The sequence below is a fragment of the Orcinus orca genome, chromosome 9, assembly GCF_937001465.1.
Source record: "Orcinus orca chromosome 9, mOrcOrc1.1, whole genome shotgun sequence".
NCBI classification, from domain to species: Eukaryota; Metazoa; Chordata; class Mammalia; order Artiodactyla; family Delphinidae; genus Orcinus; species Orcinus orca.
The window spans coordinates 76,868,446-76,889,147 of NC_064567.1; the positions used below are offsets into that span (position 1 = coordinate 76,868,446).

Below are 20,702 nucleotides of genomic sequence, written 5' to 3' on the forward strand. Positions count from 1 at the left end.
GAATCTGTTTACATAGTAAGATGTAACCAATAAGGGATGCAGGGTGAAGGTTACACGGAAACTTTCTATACTATCTTTGCAACTTCCTATTACTCTAAATGATTTCAAAATTAAAAAAATAAAACATATGTTCAAGTTTTGATAATAACAATACATTTTATTTTTGAAAAATAAAGAAGCTCACTGTCTAAAGCCTTATTTTCCAGTATAATTTTAACTAAATGAGGATTTTATCAGGAATATTTGGAAATAGAGATTGAATAGAATTTTTAGAAACTAAGCTATAATAAAAGAATAAACAGAAAGGAGTTCAAGAGTTTTTGCTTTCTTGATTTCTATCTTTTAGTTAATCACACAGTAGGTAGGTATGATTAACTAAAAGATAGAATGGGGCTATATATGGAAAAATGTTTTAAATGTTCCACACTTGACACATACACACTACTACATATAAAATGAATAACAAGAACTTACTGTATAGCACAGGGAACTCTACTCAATACTCTGTAATGGCCTATATGGGAAAAGAATCTAAAAAAAGAGTGGATATATGTGTATGTATAACAGATTCATTTTGCTGTACACCTGAAACTGACACAACATTGTAAATCAACTATACCCCAATAAAAATATTTTTAAAAATGTCCCATACTTGGTCCTAAAGAACAAAAATAAATATGTCCCAATGCATGTTATAGGCTCTTTGTGAATTTTTGCATATTAAGTAAAAGATATGTGAAGTCTATATTGGTAAAACACGGTAAGTATAGCATAAAACACTTGAGTTATGGAAAATCCAGATTCATTTAAAAATTAAAGACGACTTTCCAAATAACACCATTAAATCATTTTGATTAATCTTTTAATGATATAAAGTTAATTACTTGTGATCTCCTTTGGCGACTTGTTTTTAAGCTGGAAAGTCAAAGGACTGGGAAACCAGGCTATAGTTTTTTCAAAAAACAAATGAAAAACACAAAAATGCTCTGCTATGTATTAAATAATGTATTGTTACGTTTACCTTTCATTTGAATTTTCCGATTTTTTTTTTCCCCCAGAGTATATTTGTTCTGATGTCTGCGTCTTTGTATGTTTGGTGCAAACAATAGCAACGGGCCACGCAGTGCTGTTCAAAACTCAGCCATGAGCAGTAGCGACAAGTGTATCACAATTGTGGGTGGGCTTTGAGGGAGGATCCCTAATATTTGGGTTTGGTTCTTTTAATCTACATCATAAAGAAAGCCTCAACATATTTAAAATTATAGACAGAATTTCTAACAATTTTTCTGCAATCTAATGGATCATCTCATACATCTTCTTTGGGCACCATTTCTTTTATGTTATGATTTGTCATTTGCTGCCAGTTTCGCTTCCTGTTTGTTTAGACAACAATAAGAACCTGACACGAACACTCATGCTTATAGTAATGAAATTTTAAAAAATCAATTTTAGATATGTTGCACAGCTTGACATTTTATTTTAAATGGTATCTGATAGAAGAAAATGGAATGTAAATTGGACATTAGATCAATTTTATATTCAGATTCAAATAACATTTGCTGAGTAACAACAAAGAGATTGCCACTGTATGTATTAAGCACTCCACGTAATCCATTTTAAATAACCCTTATAGTATCTATGTGAGGTATTACTAGCATCTGATTTTATGTATAGAGAAATTGAGACTGAGAAGAGAAATAATTTCTAAGTATCTTAAACATAAGAAGAAAAGCAGCCTTTTAAAATTTTCCTGATTCCTGAAATGTATTTGATTGCATGTTTATGTAAACCTCTAATTTCTGCCTTATACAAGACATAATTACAATAACGCAATGGGACTGATTTGTGACTGCAGTTTACGGAAATCAGACTAACTGCATTTAAACCACCAGCTGGAGAAAAGACATATACCTCTATTTTTGATGTATGGTTTACTCACAAAAGGCATTTGATAGAAAGATATCTATATCTGTGTTTATTTCTTTGCAATCTAGAATTAGTTATATATTTATTTTCAAGTAAACTTGTGAACTACTCTTATTTAGGACTGGTCTATTAAGGAATCATCAATAGGTATCAGTTTTCAGCTTTTAACAGTTGCTTTAATATCACATTCAAAGACTCCCTTCAGATCCTTTTGCATTTCACTTCATCTCTCACTAGTCTTGCTTTAATTGTTCTGTGTTAAAGCTCTTTTATCTATTTGTTTCAAGTTTTAAATCCATCTTGAATATCTTATTAAATTCAATCATGCATTCTCTTTGGTCAAAAAAGATAACTAATAGAAGTGGTTTAAAAGAGCTTAAAATGAGTAGAGAGACTTTTTCAAAATTAAGTGCTATTACTAACATTTAATAAGAAATAGAGATGCAACAGAAAAAAATAAATTTTTTTGGCAAAGATTGTTTTCAAAAATGGTGTCAAAATAGAGAGTCTGGAACTTTATGCAGAATAAAACAAGTGCCTTAACTTGAGCGTATGCAACTTATTCATTTCAAACTTGAATGAATGGCCAGTGTTTAGGGGAAAAAAATAGTACAGATATATAAAAGAAGTGGCAACTATTGAGAAGTAGGACAGCAGAATATAATTCCTCTATTGTAAAGTACAGGTATTTCTTAAAAAATACGTTTGTCCCGTTTGAAAATGGGAAAAATGCATTTGGTGCCATGTAGACCTTTGAGATAGCTCCTGTTTCTAAGAGGAGGCTGAGAAACTATGGGCAGAGCAGGTATTTTGGCAAGTTTACTGGGATTAGTGGAAAAAATTGGTGATCAACACCCTCTCAGGATGAGGGCGTCTGACTTATTACCCATGCTTTAGGATGGTTTCCAAAAAGACTACACTTGGGAAATAAAGATGAATTTAGAAATACAGTGGTCTTAAAGTCCTATTTTCAAAGTATCTCAAAACTTCTTTTTTTGTTGTTAATTTTTATTTTATATTGGAGTATATTTGATTTACAATGTTGTGTTAGTTTCAGGTGTACAGGAAAGTGATTTAGTTATACATATATTCATTCTTTTTCAGATTTTTCCCCCATATAGGTTATTACAGAGTGTTAAGTTCCCTGTGCTATACAGTAGATCCTTGTTGATTACCTGTTTTATATTTAGTAGTGTGTGTATGTTAACACCAAACTCCCGATTTATCCCTCCCCTCCACCTTTCCCCTTAGGTAACCTCAAGTGTGTTTTTGAAGTGTGTGAGACTGTTTCTATTTTGTAAGTAAGTTCATTTGTATCATTTTTTTAGATTCCATGTATAAGTGATATATGCTATTTGTCTTTCTCTGCCTTACTTCCCTTACTATGATAATCTCTAAGTCCATCCATGTTGCTGCAAATGGCATTATTTGATTTTTTTATGGCTGAGTAATATTCCATTGTATATATGTACCATGCTTTCTTTATCCATACATCTGTCGATGGACACTTAGGTTGCTTCCATGTCTTCCCTATTGTAAATAGGGCTGCAAAGAAAATTGGGGTGTATGTTTTCGAAGTACGGTTTTCTCTGGACAGACGCCTGGGAGTGGGATTGCTGAATCATATGATAGTTCTACTTTTAGTTTCGAAAGGAACCTCCATACTGTCCTCCATAGTGGCTGTATCAATTTACATTCCCACCAACAGTGTAGGAGGGTTCCCTTTTCTCCACACACCCTCTAGCATTTATTGTCTGTAGACTTTTTGATGATGGCCATTCTGGCCTTTGTGGGGGGATACCTCATTTAGATTTGATTTGCATTTGTCCAGTAATTAGTGATGATGCACATCTTTTCATGTGCCTATTGTCTTCTTTGGAGAAATGTCTCTTTAGATCTTCTGCCTATGTTTTGATTGGGTTGTTTTCTTAATATTGAGCTGCATGAGCTGTTTGTGTATTTGGGAGATTAATCCCTTGTCGGTCTCATCATTTGCAAATGTTTTCTCCCATTCTATGGGTTGTCTTTTCATGGAGTTTATGGTTTCCTTTGTTGTGCAAAAGCTGTTAAGTTTAATTTGGTCCCATTTGTTTATTTTTATTTGCATTACTACAGGAGGTGGATCCGAAAGAATACTGCTGCAATTTATGCCAGAGAGTTTTATAGTATTTAGGTCTTTAATCCATTTTGAGTTTATCTTTGTGTATGGTGTTAGAGAATGTTCCAATTTCATTCTTTTACATGTAGCTGTCCTATTTTTCCAGCACCACTTATTGAAAAGACTGTCTGTCTTTCTTTTCTCTATTGTATAGTCTTGCCTCCTTCATTAAAGATTAGGTGACCATAGGTGTGTGGGTTTATTTCTGGGCTTTCTATCCTGTTCCACTGATCTATAGTTCTGCTTTTGTGCCAGTTTTGTGCCAGTACCATACTGTTTTGATTACTGTAGCTTTGTAGTATAGTCTGAAGCCAGGGAGCCTGATTCCTCCAGCTCTGTTTTTTTCCCTCAAGACTGCTTTGGCTATTCAGGGTCTTTTGTGTGTCTGTACAAATTTCAAGATTTTTTGTTCCAGATCTGCAAAAAATGCCATTGGTAATTTGATAGGGATTGCATTGAATCTGTAGAGTGCCTTGGGCAGTATAGCTATTTATGATAGTACCATTATGAGAGGACGGGGAAGGGAATCATCTGCGCTGTTTTTTGTTTTCTTTTCTTGCACTTTTTCTAGGAATTACAGCTCAAATACAAAAATACATGAAATATGAAATAAAGGATTGGGATAAAGATACATTGTACTAATATTAAACAGAAAATTGAGTATAGCTCTTTCATAGTGATTAAAGGGATTAATCCCCAGGAAGATATAACAATTATAAATGTGTTTGTGCCCCTAATAACATATCCTCAGAAGATAATACAAAATTTAACATTAATAAAAGGAAAAAATGGCAAATCTAAAATCACAAAGATTTTATTATACCTCTTTAAATGTTTGTTTGCTCTTTAAATGTTTGAATAGGAAGTCAAAAATAAGGATATAGAAACTTGGAAAAAGATGTATCAACTTTATATAATTGAAGTATATAGAATAGGCTCCAAACTCCACCGCCTCCTGCCAAAGTGCAAAACAAACACTCATTCTTTTCAAGTTCAAGTTCATTTGGCATATTTATACAACCTGCTAGGCCAAAAAGGGAATTCTGAAATAAATTCTAAAAATTACACAGATAATCATTCATACAGATTATATTTCTAGTCCCATGGAAATTAAGGTAGAAATAAAAGATAACTACAGTATCTCTTCATATTTGGAAATTAAGCAGTATCATTCTATATAAGCAATGTGTGAAAGAAATTTAAGGGGCAAAAGGAGCAAATACAATCTTGAAGGGGAAGGACAAAATGGAATGACTTATTCTAACAGGTATCAAGAATTCTTATTAAGGTGGTACAGTATTTAAACAATGTACTTTTGGTACAAGGATATACAGCAAGACCAATATCGAGTGTCCAAGTAGACCTCCACAAACAGACAGACATATAAAAAAGAGGGCATTGAAGAGTGGTGGAGAAAGATCAGTTTAAAAAGTCGTGTGCTATCTATCACTTGCATATCTATATATGAAAATAATGAAATCTGACCCCTTTCCCCATCTTCCCCCCATACTCAAAAATCAAGTTCAGGTGAATTATCTAAATATGAAAGCAAGAGTAAAACAGGAGTCTTTAGGAAATAAGAGCAGAAAATAAGTTCACAAACTCAGTGCAAGGAAAAATTTATAGTTAGACGTTTTAATCTCGGGTTTAATAAAGGAAATGATTGATAACTTAAAAATAAGCATTTATATGAAAAAAGTTCTTAAGAGATTAAAAATGTAAGACCTACAGTGGGGGAAGATAATAACAGCATATATAACGAAGTTATAGAAATTAGTAAGAAAATACCAGATATGACATTTTTGAAAACCCAGAAATGTATGGAATTATTAACAATGTATTATTCATAATAGAATTTTTAAAACATTCCAAATGTCCAGTAGCCAATGGATAAATACACTGTAACAGTTATACAAATCCTATACAGCAATTAAAAAGGAACATAAAAGAAGAATAAATCTCACAGACACAATTTTGAGAAACAGAACACTGACACAAAAAGATATCAGCTGTGTGATTCTTTACATAAAGAGTTCAAAAACCAGCAAAGCAATTCTGTATTGTTACGTTTCAGGATAGGGGTTACTTTTGGAGAAGAGGTTAGCAGCAGAGAGGAAAAACTGGGGCTCTTCTAAAATGATGGTAAAGTTCTATTATGTCAGATTTACTTGGTGGTAATTTGTACTGTACACTTGTGATTTGTATGCCTTCTATTGTTATGTTATATATCAGTATGAAAAAATAAAATTTACTCCCTACAAGAAATACAAATACTGAAATGTAATAAGTAAGTAATAATCCTCTAGATAAAAGTCATTCATAGGTGAGGTAATACAGACAAAACAACACTGAGGGGGTCACTTTTTTCACCTATTATTTTGAAAAGAAACATTTTGGTAATGCCCAATATGGCCCAGAACATGGGTTAACAGGGCATTAAGGCTTTAGTGCTAAGACTATGCATTTGTGCCACTGGTTTGGAAAGCCATTTAGCAACAGCTACAAAATTAAAAATGCATATATATATATGTTTGGTTAGAATCTCCACTTCTAGGAATCTTTTCTATGGATATACTCACACACTTCTATAGAGTCCTATGCACATTACACCATTGTTTTAAGAAAATAAACGAAATCAACTTAAATCTTCAGAGGTAACAAGTTAAATACATTTTGGTTAAATACCCTACAACCCTTTTAAACCACTAACATTTCCATATTTGAACATAGGGATTATAAAACGAAGTACTCAATTTCTACGAAGATAAAGGGAATAGAACTTTCCCTTTGACTTACTTTTATTCTGTCATATGCAGGTTCAGGCCTGTGTACAGGACAGTTAGTATTCTGAATTTAAAGCAGTTGATCATCAGGTAAAGAAAATGAGTAAAATATCGATGAGTTTTAAACTACCGTTTGCATATTTTGCCTACTCGATAATACATATTCAAGATGACGAGCTAACATTTAGCTGGAGTTCACTGTCTCTGAATGTTATTTGGGAGAATAAATAAATGCTTATATTCTGTAGTTCCTGGCATATTTTTCTCATTGCTGATAACACAGTGGCATTTTCAGTGGTACCGGTTTAGAAAGATCCGGCAAATTTAAGATCTGCAGTAAAGTGAAAACAGTGCTATTTTCTTGAACACTTAGGGTTTTGTTAGACGCTCTCATAAAACCTTCTGAGACTACGGCAGCGATTGCGGTTACTACTTTGTTATTAACACAGCACGTTGATATAGTCTCGTAGAGATATTTATATATATATGAATTTGTTATGTATCATACATATATATGTAACAAAAGCCCGAGGGAAACACTACCTGCCACTTGGGTTCAGAGCTGTCCTTCAGCTGTTCAAGCTTCAGAAGTGTCTTAGCTTTCTTTGTTCCGCAAGAGGCTTACTGGCATCAGAGCACACTGTGCCAAGCTATAGGCAAATCGTTTATCAGCACATCCCTTTGAAACTGTCATTGAACCGCATGGACCTAAGGAGTGATAAGCATTAATAATACCGTGTTCCTTTTATGCCTTCTGCCTTTCAGCTTGCTTGCCAGATTCTTCATCTAAACTTAGGTTTTACAATCCAGACAAAGGCAGTTCCCCTTGCCTTCAAAAGTGGTGCTTAACCTAGCTTGTACAGATGTAGGATTTTTTTCTAACTACTTATTTTCTAAAATAATACTTTCTTGTAAATGACCTTGAGCTTTACTTGGAAAGTGTCAGTATCATGGATCACAGAACATCTGAAAAGAAACACATCATATAAAAAGGCTCTCATTCCCCATAAATTATTGGATATGTTTCTATGCATGGTAAATCGTTGTTACATGTGGCTCCTTTGTGTGAAGCAGGCACGCATACCTGCAGACACCAGACACACTCATTTACAGGCTTCATATTGTCAAGTGCAAAGTGAGTTGCTTGAATTGCCTGTGGAAACGGTTAAAGGTTGAGACATGAGAAATATGTCTTCTGAGGCTTTTTTTGGTATGTTATGTGAGAATTTCAAAATTGTAACTTTATTCTCATCAGTATTTTTATATTTTAGGTATCTTAAATATATACATATATTGAAAACCGCAATATACAAACTGCTTTAGTTTTATAAAATTAAAAAATAAGTGAGGTATACTATTTTATTTTGCATAAACATGAAACAAGTAAGGACTTGGTTTGAAAGACTGTTTTCTTTGTTGTTGTTTTAAGATATAAAAACAACACTACAAAAACTGTATGAAAATATTTTCCCGTTCTTCTCAGATTATTTTTCATGTCCAACATGACAGAATTATGTATACTTATGAAACTAAATGAATTGTATTAACCATTATGTCACAGTGATAAGATGTCATAAATCACAAGACCATCTAAGGGATCTATTATTCTCAAATTCTTACTTACAGCGTTTGTTGAAATCAGGCTAAGGATTAGATATAAACCTTGAAACATTTCTAATTGATATACAGATATAGATATAAAACAGGTAATTTAAATAAAAAAACATACCCAAACTACCAATGGTAGATGGCCTTTGGAAAAAACTAACCAATTTTGTCTGTTCTCTATCTTTATGGATTCTCCTCCTTTAGCATATGCTTAAAAAGGTGTTTCTTTGAAATTGTCTTAGCCTAAGACTATGCGTGTGTGTGTGTGTATATATATATATATATATATGTGCTTTACAGAAGCAGGGGTTGTATTGCTAACAGATAAGTAACCCTAACAAATAACAAATAGTTCTTTCCTGTACACTCTCTCCTACTGGTCCTGGATCCCACAATCTGAAACAATACTCTCCCTAAAATTCTTGATACCTTCATCTCTCTTTCCTCCAGCCACACCTTCCAAGCAAAACTGCGATCAATGCTGAAATTAAACTTTCTGGCTTCTAATAAAATTTGTAAGACTATACCTCAATTAAAAGTGTAATTAACATAACAGTAGTTTCAAGTGTACAGCAGATATTTGTATATATTGTGCAATTTTTACCACAGTTAGTCTAGTTAACATCCAAGGCTATACTTTCTAAATGTATCAGTCAACTTTGTAAACATAAACCACTGCCAGTTCATGGTCTGCAAGTTCATCAATACCATTAGCACTGCCCAATCCTTTTCTTGGCCTTTATTAGCTATAGATCACACTGAGTTCCCCCCTTCTGGCTACAAAACTTCACTTCTCAAGGTCACCATTCTCCTTCTCTCTAACCAAACTTGCTTGCTTCCTAGTTTACTGAGAAAATTGAGAAAGCCAACATCTCTCTGAGCTTCCTGCCCTACCTACCTACGAATGTATATACAACCATTCCTTAATTTCCGTTTTTCTACTCTGGATGAGGGGCTTGAACAAGGGCAACCATCCCAGTTAAGCTTTCAACCTAATTCCTTCCCCTCAGTCTTTCTCTTCTGCATCTTCACTAAGTCTCATCTCTTCTGGAATATTCTCCCTTTAGCCTTTGTGCTTGTCTCTCTCGTCGTGCAGGCTCTCCCTCCCGTCCTCATTTAATTCAGACTTCTCAAAAAGGTAGTGTATACTTATTGCCTGTTTCCTTACATCTGACTTTTGACCCAACCACTTTACTCAAACTGCTCTTGGTAAGGTCATCGATGGCCTCCTCTTGTTTCCATTCCTACCTTATTTGCCTCTCTGGGAGCATTTGACAGAATTAATCATTCCCAAATGGATACTTCCTAGTTCCTTGTTTTAATTTCAAATATATATATATAATAATAATTTTTTTTTTTTTTTTGCGGTATGCGGGCCTCTCACTGTTGTGGCCTCTCCCGTTGCGGTGCACAGGCTCAGCGGCCATGGCTCACGGGCCCAGCCGCTCCGCGGCATGTGGGATCTTCCCGGACCGGCGCACAAACCCGTGTCCCCTGCAGTGGCAGGCGGACTCTCAACCACTGCACCACCAGGGAAGCCCTATATATATTTATATATAAAATTTTATAGAATAATTTTCACTAATTTTCGATGTAAACCTTGATGATGTTTAGTAATTATATGTATTTAACCATCACCACAATGAAGGTATAGAATCATCATCACCCTCTAAAGTTTCTGCCCCTTTTGCATGCCATGCACTTGCCATGCACTTGCCTGACCCTGGTCCCGGGCAACTAGTGATATAACTTCTGTCACTATAGTTTTGCCTTTTCTAGAATTTCGTGTAAGTGGGCTCAAACACTATAAAGTCTTTTGTGTTGACTCCTTTTACTTAGCGTGATGTTTCTGATATTCACTGTGCTGCGTATATAGTAATATTTTGTCCCTTTTCATTGCTGAGTAGAATTCCATGTTATGGATACCAAAGTTTGTTTATCCATTCATCCTTTTGTTGTTTCTAGTTTACTGATTATTGCAGATAATACGTCTGTGGATATTCCCCTATAACTTTTGTGTGAACATATGAACACTTTCATTTCTCTTGGGTAAGTATTTAGAAGAGGGACTGCTGGATCATATGGTGTACATATCGGAGGGTTCCATTTGCTCAACATCAGAGTTTCTCGGCAGCAGCACTAACTACTGCCATTTGGGGCTGAACAATGCTGTGTTTTAGGAGAACCTCCTCTGCATTTGAGACGTTATTATAATAGTATCCCTAGCCTCTATCCATACTGGATTCCAGTAGCAGAGCTCCCTCCTTGTGAGGATAATTTGCATTTTCCTTATGACTCCTATGGAAATAAGCAAAGACTAGCCCAATGAGGAAGGAGCTGTAAGAAGGGAGTAAGCCACCAGTACTGGAATTTGGCAGAGAATCAAGGGCAGGTAGAGAAGTATAAAAGCTTTCGAGTGGAAAATTGGAAGGCCCTGATCGGAGACTGTTGGCATGGGGAAGAAAGAGGTGGGCTGCCTGGTGGGGCATCTCGTGTGAATAGTCAGGAGAGCCTATTTGGCTTTCTCTAGTTGGTTCTAAGCTAGAAATAGAGGCAACAATTAGGGAAGCTGGGGCAGTTTTCCATACCTCAGGAAACAAGAAACATCTCAAATAAACAACCTCACCTTACGCCTAAATGCAACTAGAGAAAGAAGAACAAACAAAACCCAAACTTAGTGGAAGGAAAGAAATCTAAAGATCGGAGCAGCAATAAATGAAAGAGACAAAGAAAACCATAGCAAACATCAATGAAAGTAAAAGCTGGCCCTTCTTTGAAAAGATAAACCTCTAGCCAGACTCATCAAGAAAAAATGGGAGAGGACTCAAATCAATAAAATTAGAAAGGAAAAAGAAGTTACAGCCGACACAGCAGAAATACAAAGCATCCTAAGAGACAAGTACAAGCAACTCTGTGCCAATAAAATGGACAACCTGGAAGAAATGGGCAAATTCTTAGATACATACCATCTCCCAAGACTGGTAGAGGAAGAAATGGAAAACACGAACAGGCCAATTACCAGTACTGAAATTGAATCAGTAATTTAAAAATTCCCAACAAATAAAAGTTCAGGACCAGAAGGGTTTACAGGTGAATTCTACCAAACAATTAGAGAAGAGTTAACACCTACCATTCTGAAACTATTTCAAAAAATGGCAGATGAAGAAACACACTTCTCAACTCATTCTGATACCAAAACCAGACAAAGATATCACAAAGAAGGACAGTCTCTTCAATTAGTGGTGCTGGGAAAATGGACTTCAGATCTAAATGTAAGACCAAAATACATAAAACTGCTAGCAGATAATATAGGCAGAACACTCTTTGATGTAATTTTTTTCCTCAGTTACCTAAGACAAGAGACAAAAGCAAAAAGAAATGAGACCTACTTAAAAGCTTTTGCACAGCAAAGGAAACCACTGACAGAAAAGACAACCTACTGAAAGGGAGAAAATATTTGCAAATGATACGACTGATAAGGTGTTAAAATCCAAAATATATAAACAGCACATACAACCCAATGTCAAATAAACCTGCTTAAAAAAATCGGCAGTAGACATAATTACACAGCAGAAATACAGATGGCCATCAGGCACATGAAAAGAAGCTCAGCACTGCTTATCATCAGAGACATGCAAATCAAAACCATCAGATATCACCTCACACCTGTCAAAGTGGCTATCATCAAACAGTCTACCAGAAACCAATGCTGGAGAGGATATGGAGAAGAGGGAACTCTAGTACACTGTTGGTCGGAATTTAAAGTTTTTGCATGCACTATGGAATGTCCCCAAGAAACTGAAAATAGAACTACCATATGATCCAGCAGTCCACTCCTGGGTATGTACCCAAAGAAAATGAAAACACTTATGTACCCAAAGAAAATGAAAACACTTATTCAAAAAGATACACACATCCCTATGCTCATAGCAGCATTGCTTACAATTGCCAAGCTAGGGGAGCAACCTAAGTGTCCATCAACAAATGACTCGATAGAAAAGAGGTGATGTGTGTGTGTGTGCGCACACACACACATACCCACAGAGTAGAATATTACTCAGCCATAAAAAAGAAAGAAATTCTGCCATTTACAATAACACGGATGGACCTGGAGTGTATTATGCTTAGTGAAATATGTCAGAGAAAGACAAAGACCATATGTGATCACTTATACGTGGAAACTTTAAAAAAAAAATGAATACAACAAAACAGAAAGAGACTTAAAAGATATTAGAGAAGAAACTAGCGGTTACCAGTGTGGAGAGGGAGGGGCAAAATAGGGGTAGGAGATTAAGAGATACAAATGCTATGTATAAAATAAATATGCAACAAGATATACAGCACAGGGAAATATAGCTACTATTTTGCAGTGATTTAAATTGGAATATAATCTATAAAATATTTAATTATGTTTTACACACGAAACTAATATAATATTGTAAAATAACTATACTTTAAAGAAAGAAAATCACTAAGGAAACACTGCACTTGTCCTATATCCTACATGAAATGGACCTAACAGACACATACAGAAAATTCTACCCCAACCGCAGAATATACATTCTTGTGAAGAACACACAGAATATTCTTCAGTGTGTATCGTAAGTCACAAAACAATTTTAGCAAATGTGTTAAATGTATTACAATCATACCAAGTATCTTATCCAACCAAAATTGTATCAAACAAAAAAAATCAGTAATAGGAAGAAAACAAGAAAATTCACAAATGTGTGGAAATTAAACAACATGCTTCTGAATAATCAATGGGTCAAAAAAAGAAATAAAAAGTCCAAATCATGAAACAAAGTAAAATGGAAACACAACATATCAAACTATCAAACAAATAAAAGCAGTTTTAAGAGGGACGTTAATTCATACATTAGAAAAAAGAAAGATCTCAAACAACCTAAATTTACACCTCAAGGAACTAGATAAAACCACCAAAGTGCACAATTAGTCAGAAGTAAAGTCAGTAAAAGTAAAGGCATGACAAAAATAGGGCAGAAATAAATGAAATAGAGACTAAAAAAGACAATAGAAAACATCAATGAAACTAAAAGCTAGTTTTTTTAAGATAAAAGGAAAACGTTGACAAATGCTTAGTCAGACAAACTGAGAACGTAAGGGAAGACCCAAATCAGAAATGAAAGACATTACAATTAATAACATAGAAAAACAAGGACCATATACTACTACTGTGAACAATTAAAGGCCAACAAATTGAATAACCGAAATAAATAAATTCCCAGAAACATACAACTTACCAAGGCTGAATCATGAAGAAATAGAAAATCTGAAGAGAACAATATTGAATGGAAGGATTTAAACGGTAATCGAAAACTTCCCAACCCTATTGTTTCCCTGGTGAATTTTACCAAACATTTAAAGAAGAATTAATGCCAATACTTCTTAAAATATTAGAGGAGGGAACACTCCCAAACTCATTTCATGAGGTCAACATTACTCTGATACCAAAGTCAGACTAGGATACTACAGCAAAGGAAGACTCTAGGCCAACATCCCTATAGATGAATACAGATGCAAAAATTCTCAACAATACTAGCAAATCGAGTTCCATAGTACATTAAAAGGATCATACACCACGATCAAGTGGATTTTCCCTGGGATGCAAGGGTGGATCAATATATGCAAAGCATTAAATGCAATACCCCACGTTAATCATAAGATCATTTCAATAAATGCAGAAAAATACTTGACAGAAGTCTACATCCTTTCGTGATAAAAAACACTAAACAAAATGGGTACAGAAGGACTGTGCCTCAGCATACCAAAGGCCATATATGGAAACCTGGAAACCTCACAGCAAACATGCTCAGTCATGTAAGACTGAAAACTTTTCCTGTATGACCAGGAGCTCACTCTCTACTCCTATTTAACATATTCCTGGAAGTCCCACCAGAGCGATTAGGGAAAAACAGAACAAACATCCAAACTGGAAAGGAAGACGTAATGCATCCACACTGGAAAGGAAGAAGTAAAACTGTCTCTGTTGGCAGATAACGTGATGTTATGTATGGAAAACGCTAAAGACTCTACCAAAAAGCTGTTAGTTAGAACTAATCACCAAATTCAGTAATTTGTAGTATACAAAAATCAACATAAAAATCCGCTGTGTTTCTATATACTAACAATGAACTATGCAAAAAATAAAGAACACAATTATATTTACAATAGCATAAAAAATTATTGAGGAATAACTTTAACCAAGGTGTGAAAGGTCTGTATAACATCGTGCCATTTGTGACGGCATGAATGGACCTTGAGGGCATGATGCTAAGTAAGGTAAGTCAGATAAAGGCTAAAACTGCAAGCTGTCACTCCTATATGGAATATAAAAAAGTCAACTTACGGAAACAGAGATAAAATGGTGGTTACCAGGGGACAGGGGTTGGAGGGATAGGATAGACGTTGAAGAGGAAAAGCCCTAGGGATCTAAATGCATAGTATACTGAATATAGACAATAACATTAGATTATAAACATTAAACTTGCTAAAAGACCAGAATTGAATTATTCTAACCACTAAAAAGAAATGATCATATTGTAAAATAATAGAGGTACTAATTGTAACTACAGAGGCAATCGTGGAATATTATTCAGCCACGAGAAAGCAGTCAGTCGTGCCTTTTGTGACAACATGCATGGACCTTGAGGGCACTATGGTAAGTGAAAAAAGTCAGGCGGTGAAAGGCACATACTCTATGTTCTCATTTATATGAGGAATCTAAAAATAAAAGTCAATCTCATAGTCAGGCAGTAGAACAGTGATTGCCATGGGCTGGAAGTGGGGAAAATGGGGAGAATTTGCTCGGAGTATACAAACTCCCTGCTATAAAATCAGTAAGTTCTGGGAATATAATGTACAGCATGGTGACTATAATTAACAAAACTGCATTATATATACTTGAAGTTGTTAAGAGGGTTAAATGTTCTCACTCTCTCCTCCCCCCACCATCAATGGGAAGGACATGAGGGAACGGAGGTATCAACTAACCTTATTGTGGTAATCATTTTGCAATATGTACTTGTATCAAATTGTCACTCTGTATACCATAAACTTACATATGTTATACGTGAATATTTCAGTAAAGCTGAAAAAAGAGATTTAAAAGAATTCATTTCAATGAAGGGCAAGATAAAGATGAACTATGACACACTGGAAAATATTCACCGGTCACTTGCTGCTTACACCCTGCTGAACACATTGTATATCACCTCATTCACATGAGAAAATATTCCTCCTTGTTTAGTTCACTTTAATCATGTCTTAATTCTTACTTGGATGCCTTCATTCCCAATGATTCCTAACTTTCCAAAGAAAGTTCCAATTATTTGATTTGAGCCTATTGCTGATTTGAACAAAGTTGGAGTTCTTTATTAAAGAAAACTAAGGTAATTAATGACAGCCTCAAACCATTCCTCTCTTTAATTCTTAAAATATTGTGGAGATTGTCATTTCCATCAAAAGAGGCTCTGGAATTATTATATTAAATAATTAATTTTACTTTCCTCAATGAAACATTTCCTGCATGTTTTTCATTTATGTCAAAAGAACTGCCAAGATAACCCAGTGACTCTCAGGTGATTAAACAGGTATCATTCCTTAAATATGTAAGTTTTAATTGACTGTAAAAATACCCTCTTCAGTATCAAATAATTTTATAAGAAAAAATTCAGCTAACAAAGTAATGTCATTGCTAATGTACCTTATTCTGTATTCTCTCTGATGATACTTAGTCGAGCGCAGTAAGAGTGTAATTATATTTCTAAGCTGAAATAAAGTGCACTTATTTTTTCTGAAAATTACAGTGGGACTAATCATTTAGTAAGCCCGTAACTGCTCTGTCAATGTGATATCAGATTGCTGCACAATTTGAATCGATCTGTGGATGATATCACTTAGGGAAACTATTGATTATGTATACAATCCATTCAAACAATGCAGTTGGTCAATTTTAGGCAAAATTGTTTAGGAAAATTTTGGTATTTGTCAGAATTCTATTTACAGTATGATTTAAAAACATATTTAAGTGGCTAGATCTCTGGGAGAGAAGAAAAAGGTAATTGTGATTTATTCCTAGATCTCTGACCCACTTAATGTTATTTTACAACTATAATGTTATTTTACAACCGATCATGTCAAGAAAATTACATCCAATTGTCGTTTCATTTTACAAGGATATTAGGGACATAATGGCATAACAGATATGTAATGATTCTTGATATTCTGTAATGAATTTCTCATTCATAAAGGGATATAAAAAATTTCTGCCTTATACATCTTAAAAGGAAATAAACTTTTTATGCTCATACAACATTCCCATCAACATTGGTTGCAATGTATTTGAACATCAAATCCTTTACCAAACATTTGATAATCTTTATGATTTTTATCGAGATACAGCTTTTTAGCATCTGTGAACATCTTGGTTTCCATGTTATGTGTATGTTACTTTCTTTCTCCTAAAATTTGTTGTGTTCCAGTAGTATATTCAAGGGGGAGGCATTAAGTAGTTAAAAGGGAGAAACGTCTCCATTCATGTGATTTTCCTATCATATTATTGTTTGCTTCAGATATTGTGTTTACTTTTAGATTTGAAAAGTAATAATGCCCATTATAAAAGATTTAGCAAATAAAAAAAGCAGCATTCTTATTTTTAATATTTCTCTGAGTTATCAACCTTAACATTAATGTGTTCATTTCCCTCTGCTTATATATATAAGGTAAATACAATTTTGCCAACACTCATTGTTTTAAGCTTTTTTCTGAAACATCACAAGTGCTTTTTAACAGTTTCATGATATCCTATTACTAACTTTTTATTCACTCATTTATTTGTTAAACACTTGAGTGCCTATAATGTATCAACAAATATGTTTATGCTAACATGCAGTACTGAAGAGAATAGGCCAGCCTCTCATGCCTCGGCAGCTTATAGTCCAGTAGAAAAAGACAGATAATAAAAAGAAAATAAACGTAAATGCTGGAGAGCGTGTGGAGAAGAGGGAACCCTCCTACACTATTGGCGGGAATGTAAATCGGTATAGCCCCTTTGTAGAGCAGTATGGAGGTTCCTTAAAAAACTAAATATAGAACTACCATATGATCCAGCAATTCCACTCCTGGGCATATATATGTGGAGAAAACCATAATTCAAAAAGACACATGCACCCCAGTGTTCCCGGCAGCACTATTTACAATAGCCAAGGCATGGAAGCAACTGAAATGTCCATTGACAGAGGGATGGATAAAGATGATGTGGTACACATATACAATGGAATATTCCTCAGCCATAAAAAGGAACGAAATAAGGCCATCTGCAGCAATATGGATGGACCTGGAGATTATCATACTAAGTGAAGTAAGTCAGAGAAAGACACATATCATATGATATCGCTTATACGTGGAATCAAAAAACAAAAAGGTACAAATGAACTTATTTACAAAACAGAGAGTCACAGATTTAGAAACAAACTTATGATTACCAGGGGAAAAAAGTGGGGGTGGGGGAGTGGAAATCAGGAGTTTGGGATTAACAGATACACACGACTATATATAAAATAGACAACAAACAAGGACCTACTATACGGCCCAGGGAGCTCTACTCAATATCTTATGATATAACCTGTAAGGGAAAAGAATCTGAACAAAAAGATACATATGTATGTATAACTGAATCACTCTGCTGTACACCTGAAACTACAACTATACTTAAGTGTAAAAAAAAGAAGAGAAATATATCAATGTGATGATTTCTAATAGTGGTAACAGTAATAAAGATGATGAAAATGGATAATGTGATAGTAACTGGAGTACAACGGCTCTGGGGTAGTAATAAGTACAGCATGTCCAAGGAACATAAAGCACATCAATGCAGCTGGAACTTAGTTATCAGGGTTGGGGCAATGCATTTAGTTGAGGCGTTACTTTGAGTTTGCAAGCTTTTGCTTACAGTTTTGAAGTCTTGACTGACAGGTGCTAATAGGGATCATCAGCTTTGCTGATCTTTGCACAACTGAATATATAGCACAAGAATTCAGAAATATAGTATTAACCTGGTCCCTTATTATTGGATAAGTAGTTGCCAATTTTCCATTAAATAATGTTGAACTTCTTTACACTTAAGTCACTAGCTGAGTTTCTGCTTTCTTAAGGTAGAGTTATATGATGAGAATTACTGTGTCACAGTTTATAGAATTTTGAGTATCCTGACACCTATTTTCACATTGATCTTTGTTTTCACTTAGGCTTCTAATAGCAAAGTGAAAAGAGTTAAACTCACTAAACCTGAAAGCATTTCATCATTTTTAGTATGCTACCATGTTAAGCCGGTTAGAATTGAACCAGAATTATTTCATGGACATTAAGTCCACAACAATATAAAGAAAGACATCATAAATAACACAGATATAAATATGTACATTTCCAAGTAAAGGATATCATATGCTTTTTAAATATTTGCTGAATAAATGGAAAATATATAAAAAAGAAAAGAGGATAAAGAGCAAATATGGGGCTCAAACACCACACATTTTTCTCTAAACTGATTCTTGAATCATGCGTAAGACATTCAAAAATCCTGAAAGAAATAATCTAAACTATTTTAATTACTCAGGCCTATCAATATTCCTACCCTGATGTCGATAATTAAGGTAAAAAATGAATCCTTGCTATTCACGTTACAATCAATAATTTACATAGTGCTTTAAAATGACGTTGGATTTCATAGTCTGGTAGGGAATTGGGCATTATTCATAAATTTGAAAATACTATATTCTCTGATTTTGAGATGTGCTTTTGACCTTGAGTAACTCAGAAATCACAAAGAATTTTTGCTTTGAGCAGGTGGTATGTGTCATTAAGAAGTATGCCCTGAGCGAAGAAAAAATACATAGGAAGTTTCTGCATGCTGTGCATAAACATATTCCAGGAAGCGGATTTAGAATTCCATGGGCACATCACATCTCAGGATGTCATGGGGAAGAGAATTTTCCAATTAAGTTAGGTGGGGAAGAAAAATTCATAACACTGAAAGTTTTTAAAAAATTAAAATATCAACAGAGTTTGTTTTAGTGAATTAATAGACAAAATACATAATAGTTATCAGATTGGTAATTATTCATCACTCTTTCTTTCAGATATCAGAAGCAGAGGAAAAGAAAATAACTGACGTTTAAAAGATCTGAGTTAGCAATCTCAGTTAATAAATAGTGTTTTTCGGGACTTCCCTGGTGGCGCAGTGGTTGGGAGTCCACCTGCCGATGCAGGGGACGTGGGTTTGTGCCCCGATCCGGGAAGATCCCACATGCCTGCCGCGGATCGTCTGGGCCTGTGAGCCATGGCCGCTGAGCCTGCGCGTCCGGAGCCTGTGCTCCACAATGGGAGAGGCCACAGCAGTGAGACACCCGCGTACCGCAAAAAAAAAAAAAAAAGTGTTTTTCACTCTTTCTGCTTTAAAGTTCTATAAGCTATCAACAAGACAACATATCTATTCATCATCACCTGATGAAGAATACAACAATGAAGAGATACCATCTTAAAAAAATGGTCTTTTTGGCTGAGACAGTGGTAGAAGTGAAAAAGCTCCATTTCAAAAATATTATTCAGGCTCTGTGATAAAAAATGTATCAATAATGCATCAGGAAAACATTAATATACCCATTGTTTTTTTTACTTTCAGATTTCTAAAAAGTATGATAAGAAAAAGCAGACAAAGACCTAGACTGAATTTCACTGAAAAATCTACCACACATGCAAAAGCAAGTAATTCTAATGCCACAAACTGTTACAGAGATTAAGGAGGACAAGAAAACCTTCAGAGCATTTTTATGAATGAAGATATTAATGCTATACCCAGTCAAGGCCATCAATTCGTTTTATAAGGATGTTAGAGACACAATGGCATAAGAGATATGTAATAAAAAAAGAAAAGTACAGACTGATCTTGCTGAATCATGAATAAAATAATATCAGAAGAATCTAAAAGCACACTAAAAACAATGTATCATAATTAAGTAGGATTTAATCTAGAAAGTCAAGGGTGATTCAATACAGTATAATCCATTAATATAATTTATACTCTACACACAAAAACTTTCAAAAAGTCCACTATTTGTTAACAAAACACCAATAAAATAAGAAATTATGGTGACTTTCTAACCGTGATAAAATGTGTACGCCTCACTAGCAAAACCAACATCCAACAT

General features: G+C 34.6%; 2 long non-coding RNA genes across 3 annotated transcripts in view; one reads left to right on the plus strand and one right to left on the minus strand.

Annotated features, from left to right (window-relative positions):
* Positions 1-20,702, plus strand: part of LOC125965356 (uncharacterized) — a 172,241-nt gene that overhangs the window by 88,073 nt on the left and 63,466 nt on the right. The gene's annotated exons all lie outside the window — the stretch shown is intronic.
* The window catches only part of LOC125965357 (uncharacterized), a 101,468-nt gene continuing 87,071 nt past the window's right edge, over positions 6,306-20,702 (minus strand). Inside the window, exon 3 of the long non-coding RNA XR_007479148.1 lies at positions 6,306-7,575. This is a non-coding gene — a long non-coding RNA (uncharacterized LOC125965357). The remainder of the gene's footprint in view (positions 7,576-20,702) is intronic.